Source organism: Hibiscus syriacus, unplaced genomic scaffold (genome assembly GCF_006381635.1).
Source record: "Hibiscus syriacus cultivar Baekdansim isolate YM2019G1 unplaced genomic scaffold, ASM638163v2 tig00002511_pilon, whole genome shotgun sequence".
In the NCBI taxonomy this organism is placed as follows: Eukaryota; Viridiplantae; Streptophyta; class Magnoliopsida; order Malvales; family Malvaceae; genus Hibiscus; species Hibiscus syriacus.
The window spans coordinates 6,714,946-6,726,176 of record NW_024061932.1 but is presented as its reverse complement, the minus strand read 5'-3'; the positions used below and the strand labels follow the sequence as shown (position 1 = coordinate 6,726,176).

Below are 11,231 nucleotides of genomic sequence, written 5' to 3'. Positions count from 1 at the left end.
TGTTTGATTAAATAGTCATTTTAATCCTTTTTTTGGAGTATTTTAACCCCAACATTTTATTTTGGAACAAAAAAATCCCTATATGGATGGAAACTATTAGTTGACATTCCAAACTATTTTTCCTTAAAATACTCCAAAAAAAAGAATAAAATATCTATTTAATCAGTGCCATTTTGTTCTAAAATAAAACATTGAGTCAAAATGTTTCATAAAAATGAGAATCAAAATGATCGTTTAATCAAACGTTAATGATCCTTTTTTTTATTCAGATATAGAGGGAGATTGGGGATCAAAATAATAATAATAATAAATAATACTTTGGTTAATTGATACTTTTTTTGTTCATGATGAAAATGAGGGGAACGAGACTATATTAAAAAATTCATGAGCTCCTACCTCACAACAAAAGAAATGCTACTCACCAAAATAACCAAATAACTACCTACATACCCTAATGAAATGGTGAACAAATATTACACTTATGAGGCAGTGCATCTTGTAGTGAATGATACCAATCGTATACATTCACCCATGATGAAGTTGATTTTTCTTTTCCAGGAAAAAAATAATAATAAATGATGTGTGTAAAAAAGAGAAAATTGATAGCAGAACCTGTGGCTTAATCCTGTAGCAAAAATTGGAAAGCTGGATTCTCTGCAAGTTCTGCGGAAGGTTTTACATCTGCAAATTCTTTTAGTTCCATGGAACCAGTAATGTCCTTCGTTGTGAATGGAATGCTACATTCAAACACCAAAACCATCAATATTATTAGATGAACTAAAACCCATTTCTTCTTTAGTTTATCTTACCTGGTATCGTCTTCCAACAGAAAGGTGCTGCTGCCATCATCCTCGGAACTGTCCGACATTAGATGTTTCATGCTGGCGATGACCTGCACAATCGAAGAGGTCGAACGGAATTGTGAATGTTTCCTTTTTGAGAGAAAGTCGTTTCGATTTAAGTTCGGTGTGACTTACATTTGGCGAAACATTTGGTGTGTTGTGCTGTCATCCCTGAAAAGCCAGCAAATCCGATATAGTTGTTGAACGCTCAGAGCCTGGTGCACAACACAACAACTTATTGGACTAGCTCTAGCTCTTTAAAGAACCTTTTTCTTATTGATTTATTAAGTAGAATGTTGTACGAAACCATGTTCTTCATCATCCAGTTGTGACGCAAGATAGAAAAAGATAATTACAGGACAAAGTTCATTGGTTATTTGATCGTACGAGATGGTGGATTTTTCTTGCAGAATCTGACAAAACAACAACAGTTGTTCAAATCACAAGAATGAAAGAATCTAATGTGTGAGTTTCGGTACTTGGTAAAATTCGAGAACTAGTCTTCGTTAATGAATAGAAGAAACATACCAAGAAAGCAACTGTTTGCCGTGTGTGTTTGAGTTCACCCCATGATGAGCCTGCATACTGTAATTACAGGAATCACCAAACCACCAAGATATTGAAACTCAGTAAGCAGAAATGGATTTTCTTTTTCCCTTGATGGCATGGATGTTCAAACTTGAAAATTGCACTTTCAACAACAATCTTTAGTTGGAAATAATAAAGGATAAACTACATGATTGATCACTTTGGTTTAATTTTTGTACACTTTTCCTATTCAAAAAACATAATATTTGGCTTTATTTTTATTTAATTAAGATGTGATCACTTATCGACTTTTAAATGTTTAGTCACTGAAATTTTGACTGCCGTTAGTGAGAAAAAGTAAAGAAAATAAATAAAAATAACCACGTCTTAATTAAATAAAAAGGAAAGTGACCAAATATTATATTTTTTGAATTCAGTGAGGAAAAGTGTGCAAAACTAAAACGAAAGTGATCAATCCTATAGTTTACCCGATATTAAATTACCTCTTCCGTGGCTTGGGCACACCATAGTTCCAATTCCATTAACTCATACTTCACATACTCCCCATTGCTAAGTGAGCAGCACTCAAAACGGATAAGAAAGCTGTAGCAGAACATTTAACATCATACTTACTAATATAATAGTCTTATCATTTTATCTAACAGGAACATAAAGATGAAATTTTGATTTACCTATTAAAGAACTGCGTGTTTATATATGCGAATATTTGAGTGAAAATTTTCTGAGCAAGCACTGGAGGCACCTGAAAAGAATCTGTAACCTTAAGTTCAACATTAAACCGAACGTTACTAGTTCACTTCAATATCATAAAAGCAGTAAATTACATACAAAATTTTCTTTCAATGTGCCCAGAAACTTGTTCAGGGACTCGATAATTCCTTGTCAGTGACTAGCGGGAGAACAACCTTGTGACTCTTCGAACAGGTTAATAGCAGTTCCCTTTGATGACTTAGGTACCTGATATGTAGGATAATGCCATTAGCAACAAAAGAAACAAAACAATTACAATTCCAATATTCCATTAGCTCCTTATACCTGGATAATATGAGAAATATGCACTGACAATTCCTTTTTCAAGTTGTCTCTAATGATTCCGAAGACCTTTTCTACATATGCTGTGAGCTGCTGCTTAAAAAGTATAGCCGGATACTTTCCATCAAACTGGCGTATTACACCGATCGCGAGATTGGAAGAAGATGAACGGAAACTCTGAAAAACAAGCATAAGCTGTAGAATCATTTCAACATATTAGAAAGATTTTAAAAGAAGAATAAGAAAAATATTTTAAGTCATGACCACTTCATGCAAATTAATCAGACTTTGTAAATGAATTATCTAAATACTTGAGCCATCCTTGAAAATAGTGATGTTGAGCAGGAGGTTTCTGTGCACTTTTCAAGCTACTTGAAAGCAAAAAGAACAATGAAGGCATGTTCGACAGCCAATAAGCCATGTGAGCATTGTCGTCCTCGTTCTGCAAAACAGCAAATGAGATCATGAATGTCATGTTTGATGTTTACGTTAGCAATCACTGCTGATAGTTCTTGCAGTCAAAAGCAAAAGGTGAACATGGGTGCAACAATATAAGCTAAAACGATGATAACAATGACAACATTTTGAACCCAAAAAAAATTCGAGAGTTGGTGGGTACTAAATATGATGCTGTCTTTAGCTTTCTGTGATAAATAAGTTACCTCTAGTGCAGAGCCAATCATCTGAATAAGATTATCAAATGCACTTGTTCTTTCAGCTTCTAATGATCTCCAGTAAACAAGGCATTTGTATATTGTAAATGCTGCAACAGGCTTTTCATGGCTGAATCCAAGATTCTGCTCCGTACATTTTATTAGAGAATCAAAACCGTCCTGTACCTGGGTGATACATACAACAAAAATTAATCCCTGGAAATTTCATCCAACACAAAATCTTGAAAACAAAAGTAGAAAAGTAAAAATGAGTTCCACATCGTCCTAGTTCATACTTGTGGCACTTCAATCTTAGATCTCATCATTTTACTATCTTCTCTACCAAACCTCATTGATGGACCAGAATTCAGTTGTGCCTGTCAAAACGAACTTTCTATCTCAGGGTCATAAATCAAAAAAGAAGCAATGATGCTGATATAAATGATCAACTGAAGTAAAGTTAATTATCCAGTCTATTCAATCTTCACTTACTTGAGGACCATTTTGCACAGGCTGCAAAGTGAAATAAAGGACCAACAAAGAAAAAATAGGCAAAGTGAAAAATAATCACAACCAACAAACCAACTCAAGAAAGATATGAACATTGAGTTTAAATATAGCTTACTGCAGGTGTTGTAAATGACAATTGAGATGACATTTTTCTACTAGGTGCAGTCAGCAAAGCTTGCTGTCTCAAAACCTTACCCTCGGTTTCCATGTCTGAAATCTTGTCTTCTAACCTGTTAAAAGATATAGACTATTATTTGAATGGAAGATAAGCAGTCAAGTTGAAGAAAGAACAATCCAATTGACCAAACATTCATACTAACATAAACATCAAACATCTATTAGCACAGCACAAAATCAGGATAAAACCTTTGCATTGCAGTTTTTAAGTCAATTATCCTCATCTCAGCCTCTGTAGCCTGCTTTAGCCGCACTTCACTAAGCTGTTCTAGTGTAGCTACCTGAGCCTGAAATGGCATTTTGGTAAAAAAAATATTTCAAGAGACATAAATGAAAAATCTCTAACTTTAAATGGCATTTAACAAGCCTTCAGTCCAAGTAAGGTCCTTTATTCAGAAGTAACAAATATCTAACAGTACCTTAAGCTGTTCATTTTCAGCAGTAAGTTTATTCATCGTTTCGTTGTCAACTACCGTGACCCCCTGAGTGACAGGAACTTGTCCGGAAGTTTTGTTTGCGCCCCAATTTTCCTTCTCACGTTGCAACTTCTGCAACTGCCATGTAAGTTCTTCAACTTGCTTTTCCAGCTGACTGTTGGCCTCCAGGAGGGATTCGGTTTTCTGGGCAGCCTGCCAACAATCATGGATAATCAATTGTAACAATTATGCACATACTTTCACCTCATGGCTAATCCTATGAGAACATCGCATCAAACAGGTGAATACACTGGAAAACTGTACTGGAATTTCTTGATCATCCAGCAGAATGGAAGTTAGCAGTTTTAGAGAAGATAAGAGTCTACTGAACCAACAGATAAGAAGGGTGAACATTTTTTTGGAACCAAAGGTGGATTAACTTGGATGTATCCTATTCCTTCTACTATGGTGATTGAACCATCAGTAATTGAAATTTTCCTATTGATTGGACGTGCTTTGAATGGCTATTTTCCTACTGATTACCAATCTAATTGACTGAATAAGGACTAAACCATGGACTTAATATCACATGGCAGTAGAGTACATTAATCAAAACCACCATCTATTAAGAACTTGTTGAGGGAAATTGAGAACATGCCTATGCAAGACATCATGAGCTTACACTAATTCAATAAATAAAAGAAAAAAATAAGTGAAAAATCACCATTTTTAGTTTGCGTAATTCTCTACGCGCAAGTTTTGCTCTCCAAGCACATTGTGCGACGAGTGCAGCTCTCTTTAACCTTTTGTAATAACGGCTCACCAAGAATCGACGACCTTGACTCTGTCACGGACATGAAATTACATGGTATCAGTATGCTGATATAGCAGAAATAGCAACCAGACATTGCAAAAACACAAAGCATCAACATTATTTCTTTTGCTGAACCAACCAGCATCCACGTTTAATGCAACACAACTAAGATAAAACTTCATCAAAGAGATGAAAATTCCTAAAAAAGAGTAAAACCATAAATAAAAGGAAAACTACTAACTCTATTAGTATTCATTATTTGAAAGAAATTTATATCTTTACCTGAATTACTATTGCAGCTGTCTTCTGCTTCTTGAACCTGAGTTGTTTACGAGCAGTCATCCCACGGATGCCTGTTTGAATGGAAACAGATGCGAAGTACAACTTCTTGTATGCTTTCCTCGAAAGAAACTTGCGTGAATGTTTTTGAATATTCAGACAAGCAGCTTCTTTTCTCACCCTCTCATACTGATAGCGTGCCAGTTGTCCAGCAGCCAGGTTAAACAAAATAAATCAGTCAATAGATACAGGGAAGCAGCCATAACTAATGATACTAGCAAAATTTCCCAATATGAAACTCTTATTACCTCTATAAAAGGCTTGAAGAAGATAACCGCAATAATTTGAAGTGTTTGTGTTTCAAATATCCGCGGACTTTCTTCTGTATAACTCTTGCTGATACTCCTAAAATCTCATCTCGCCATGTATCGAGCTGAGCCATCTGACCAGCCCTCAGAAAAACTTTTGTTTTACCAACCTGCAACATCAACCAATCTATTAAATGTGGAAGAGCATAGTGGAAGCAACAATATCAAAATGAAATAGATGCAAAAACTGGCATGATCAACCACCCAACAGGATATGTGGGATACATGCTATTCAACTACTTACAAAGCACATGGAATGGAAAATAAGATGTACCTGACAACCAATGAGTTTACTCTTTTCCAGAATCTTCTTGCAAGCAGCAACCTCATTATAGCTACCACCAAAAAAGGTAACTCGCGGATTAAAGAATAAAAGAGAAGTAATAATTTTGAACTACAATAGAAAATCTTGGAAAAGCTACCTTCCATTGAGAACCTCTGGAGCCAATATGGAAAACCGAACTATAAACTCACGAAACAACTTTCGAGATGGAAATCCAGCACAACTAATTCTAATTGCTTCCAGCACTCCCTGTAATAGAAAATGCACCAAACCTAGATAAACCGAATTTCTTAAAATGAAAACTCACAATTTCACAGGTTATAGAAGCAAATGAAAACTAGAGGTAGATAAACCGAATTTCTTAAAATGGAAATGGTGGTTTAACATTGTTATGCATCTGATACCTACCAAGCCTCGTCAAGAAGAGCAATGATGCCACCGGGTTTCTGTAAGCAGAAAAGTAAACATCAGTTGGTAAAAATATATCACTCATCCTGACAAATGAATCTCCCCTCCCTGGTTCCAAAAGTTCTTCTGCAGCATTATTTTCAAAAGCTTTATAATGAGATAATAAAAAAAGTTGAGATCCTTATAATCATATTCTGAACTCTGACAAGATATATATTTTTCAATTCTTTCAAAATAAAAGGAAAGTTCAGAAAGATCAAAGGATAACACTTTTACATATATGGATTGTTTCTTTCATTCAATACATAAATTTATTATCAAAGAATAAACAGATAAAACATAAATACATGAGGTGACATTTTGCTGAAGATAAGTAACTAAAATACAGTTTAGGCATTACTAGGAAACATGAAAAATACTGAAGCATAGTCTAAAACCTCTAGTTAACAAGATACATGGAAATTTAATCCAAAAGCATGGATTAAATTGCCATGTTCTTAAAAACAATAATAATGAAGGTTGTGTAAGGATCAAAGTCCATGAATTAAGCCTACTGTACACCAAATTAACAAAGACAAGATGTAAAGATATAAAATTTATTCATAAAAGATATCATGAAGGAAATATAGATCTCTTCCACACTAATAAAGCATAATGGCACAAAGTTAGATTTCTGGTGAAACAATCAAATCACACTACGATTCAGAAGAGGAACTTTTGAATCATAACAAATTCATTCTTTGTGGAGTATAACAATAAACATATTATCTATCAAACAAGTTACCAATTGAGTCCAAATAGAGGAAAAGCTATCCCCCTCCCCAAAAAGAATTGAAAAAAAAAACAAAGAGGATTGAGAATACAAACATGGTTAACAAATATACGTACATACGGGCAAAGACATTCAAGGCATTATGTACATATATATGCATTATATATTTGTTATGTGTGTATGCAGAGTTTGTCACAAATTGCTTATTGTAAGTAAGATAAATATGAGTCGTGCTATACCTTTTCAATAAGATCAAGTATATCTTGATTATCAACAAACTCTATATAACTCCAGTCAATTTCCTCCTTTTTATATTCCTCCTGCTCCATCTTGAAAACATGCTGTAAAAATGACAGCATCGGACATTTTAAGTATTGCTTTGAAAGCTAAAACATCCTCAAGACACTAGCATCAATCTAATGTATAAACCTGATTAAAATGCTGCTGCAACTTTTCATTCGTCAAATTGATGCAAAACTGCTCAAAACTGTATACAATGAAAATTTAAAAAATTATGTAGGTATTGACACGGCCAAACATAGGAACATTATCAACAGTTCTGCACACCGTAAAACTTGAATAACAGAAAGAATGTGCAGCAAGGACGAGTCCAGACTAGCCAAGAGAGAGCAGTGGCAATACCCACAAATATAATCAACAATATAGACCCTGCATAATCTTTAAGCAAAGTTTTAAAAATCATGGCCTTAAAATATCGAATTCCCCTATCTAGATATCTCAATCATGAAAAAAGCACAGGGATATCATGAAAGAAATTGATATCTGTAAATGATGAAAACAAAGCATACCAGTTAAGCACCTGTTTGTCTTGAAACTCTCGAAGCCATAAATATCCAGAACTCCAATCAAGAATTTTGAATTCGCATCCTGACCAATAGAAATATTTATCTTCTCAACAAGCCTGGGAAACCAAAGCGAAAAATGTCAAGAAAAGATCATATATAAGATGTGTTTTGCATGTATGTCTCTTCTCCAGAATGAATCTATATGGTACATAGAAAGTTACCAGTCAAATAATTTTGAATAAACAATTTTGGCCAAAGCATCTCTGCTTAGAGCTGCAGTATCAGGATCAAGCGCTTTTGTGATGCTCTCACCACGAGTCACAATAACACGTTTAACTAAGGAGTCTTCAAGAGATTTTTCATCACACCTATACAAGAGAGACATATTAGAGTTTTCCCATTCAAATCTACTCTTGAGGACAATCATATGGATGCCTAAGGATAACAATAGCAATGATAAATCACATGAATAATTCTGCAGCAATTTTTAGATGGTGCCGAGATTTATCATCTTTAGGTTCAGAAGAATCTGTTTCCTTTCCCTTTGTGAACTCAACATTTCCTAAATGTAGAATTCCAGCGACAGCTCGGAATATTGCCTCCTGGGGTGGTAACAAACAAGCAGACTTAAAAGAAAAGAAAAATAAAACAAAGTCAAATATTCCAGATGAAATAATGACCAAGATGCATTACCTGCTCTGCCTGATTGATCCCAATAACATCCATAGCTCTCCTAGTTTCAAGATACTCTTTAGAATCATCTAGTACATCTAGCTCAATACAATTTGACTGATTCAAATAATGAAAAGTTCGTGGGTTTCCCAATTTGTACTTCTCAACATCCTGATAACATGTATTAGGAAATAAAACGAGAAAAGTTTTAGATGCCTTTGGTAACAAAAACCATTCAAATTCAATGCAGGCCAAAAATAACGTCTGATGCTAGAATAATGGAGTTGACTCTTTTACCACTATAGATATCATCAGGGATAAAAATTGTTTTCTTCTCGTGTAGCATTAACCATAACCTTTGCGAACCTAGATTATGGAGCTCTAAAACATGGATGTTATAAGACCTTTTGGCGTGTAAAACATATATTTAAAATAACATAACCAGAATTTCATAACACCTATACTATTCAACAAAACACTAGTATCAACCTCGTCTTCCAATTAACTTCTAAGGTCTAGACATGTGTCGCTTTTTTACACGTCTTTCTAAAACAAACATCTTAAACTCGAAGCAGACAACCACTATTACCTCTGGCGGTGCAGCACAAAGCATGTAAAAGCAATGATAGTTTCTCTCTGGATCAGACACTTGGCAAACTCGAGATCGTTCTAGCAAATAAGTCCTTATTGCAGCTTCAGAAATTCTACCATTTTCATTGAACTGAATTTCCACAAATTTGCCAAAGCGACTACAAATACAATATATTCAATCAGGGGCGGTCTTTCATCAAATAAAGCAAGAGATTTGCATAAACATGAGGAATAAATTATGAGAAAAGATTCCCTACCTTGAATTGTTGTTTCTGACAGTCTTCGCATTACCGAATGCTTCCAGAACAGGATTCGACTACAAATGTAAGAACCAAAAAAGCTATGAAAAAGAGAATTTGTACCGAAGAAGCCTCAGCTTCCTAGAAGCAAGGGAGGGAGCCACACATCTAGGGTGATTAATGAATTGAGCAACTCTTGAATTAATTGAATTCAACTCAGATTAATACTCGAACTTGGATGATTCAATTTGAATTTGAATTTGACTCAAAATTTTAACAAATTGAGATGAGAAAAAATCTAACTCGATTTCACAAGTTTACAAATAGTTCATTAATTATTTTTATAAATTTTAATAGTTACCTTAAAAATTATTTCAATAGTAAAAAAGAAAGTCAAAATAATATTTACAAATTTATTATAGATAATAAAAAAGATTTTAAATTATTAATTAATAATTAATAATAATTTGTTAATTTATTAATTTTTAATAAATAATAAGATAAATAAATTATTAATTTACTACACCCAAAAATCAAACTTTAATTATCCTAAAAAAATTTGTGAGCTTAACAAGCAACAAACCGAGTCGAGCAACAAGTTTTTTAGCGAGCATGACTCAAGCAAAATTTTAACGAACAACAAATCAAATCAAGCAACAAAATTTTATGACGAGCACGAATTAAACACTATCAACTCAAAATCTACTCACTCGATAAACTTCACCGCTACATATCATAGAATGCAACATTAAATTGATCAATTTCACATATTCCAAAATTGAATAAGTTATGGAGTTTGAGGTTACCTCCAACACCTTTTGCTCCACGGAACGTTTCTCTGGATTTTTAACTTGCCCTCCCATAAAGGCTAGATATTGCATAAGCATCTTCGTACTCTCTGTTTTACCAGCTCCACTTTCCCCACTTACCAAAATTGCTTGGCTTATTTGCTCCTTAATCATCTGTCTGCTCACAACATTAATTACACAAATAATTCATTTCAACAATGCAAAAGAAAGGAGAACACAGAAACATGCTATCTGTAGGCAGAATCTGCAATAACATTTGGATGTGGGCTCAGTTCCCTGAAAGCTGCCCCTTTGTACTTTTCCATCATTTCATTTGTTACTAAATGTGGAAGCCTTTGAAAAGGATTTACAGCAATCAATATATTTGCTGTATAGGTCTGGAATAACACATCAGCACATTTAGCTTCAGAAAGCAATGCCTTATCTTTACACCAAAATTGAAACAGTCGTGAAATAAATTAAAGCAACATATTGACACTTGGTCGTCAAAAATCACCCTCAATAGGACTACAATATGTGAAACAGGATGTGAAATGACTAATATGAGTAAGCACTAAATGTCATCATACTGCATATATTCTTACAAAGGCATGTCATTGAAATATTTTGAAGAGCTTGAAGTCCATGTAGCAAATGATGGACCTTCACAGCCAAACTTGAGAGGGAGTGTGAAAATCAGGGGATGTTAACTGATGTTTGGTAGGGATATTTTAGAGCAATTGAGTTGACTGGTTTTTGGAATAGAACTTTAGGAGTAATTGTTGTACTTTGCGCCCATTACCAACTCTAAAATAAGTCTAACAGCAAAAAGAAAAGGCTAAAAAGATGCAAATCGTCTATTATACTTACATAAATTTCATTGATATCAAATCGAAGTTTTAAATTATGCAAAACTCCAGGTTCATGCAAATATGCCAGCTTTGTCATATCATCAACACCAGAGGGAGGAAATTCAGGGTCCTTTGGATGGACACCAGATGCCTTGGTCACAACCTACACAAGATGAAAGGA

The 11,231-nt window shown here is 34.3% G+C and overlaps 1 pseudogene; it reads right to left on the bottom strand.

Annotated features, from left to right (window-relative positions):
• Nucleotides 1-412: 412 nt before the first annotated feature.
• Nucleotides 413-10,373, bottom strand: LOC120146019 (annotated as a pseudogene).
• Between the last annotated feature and the right edge of the window lie 858 nt (nt 10,374-11,231).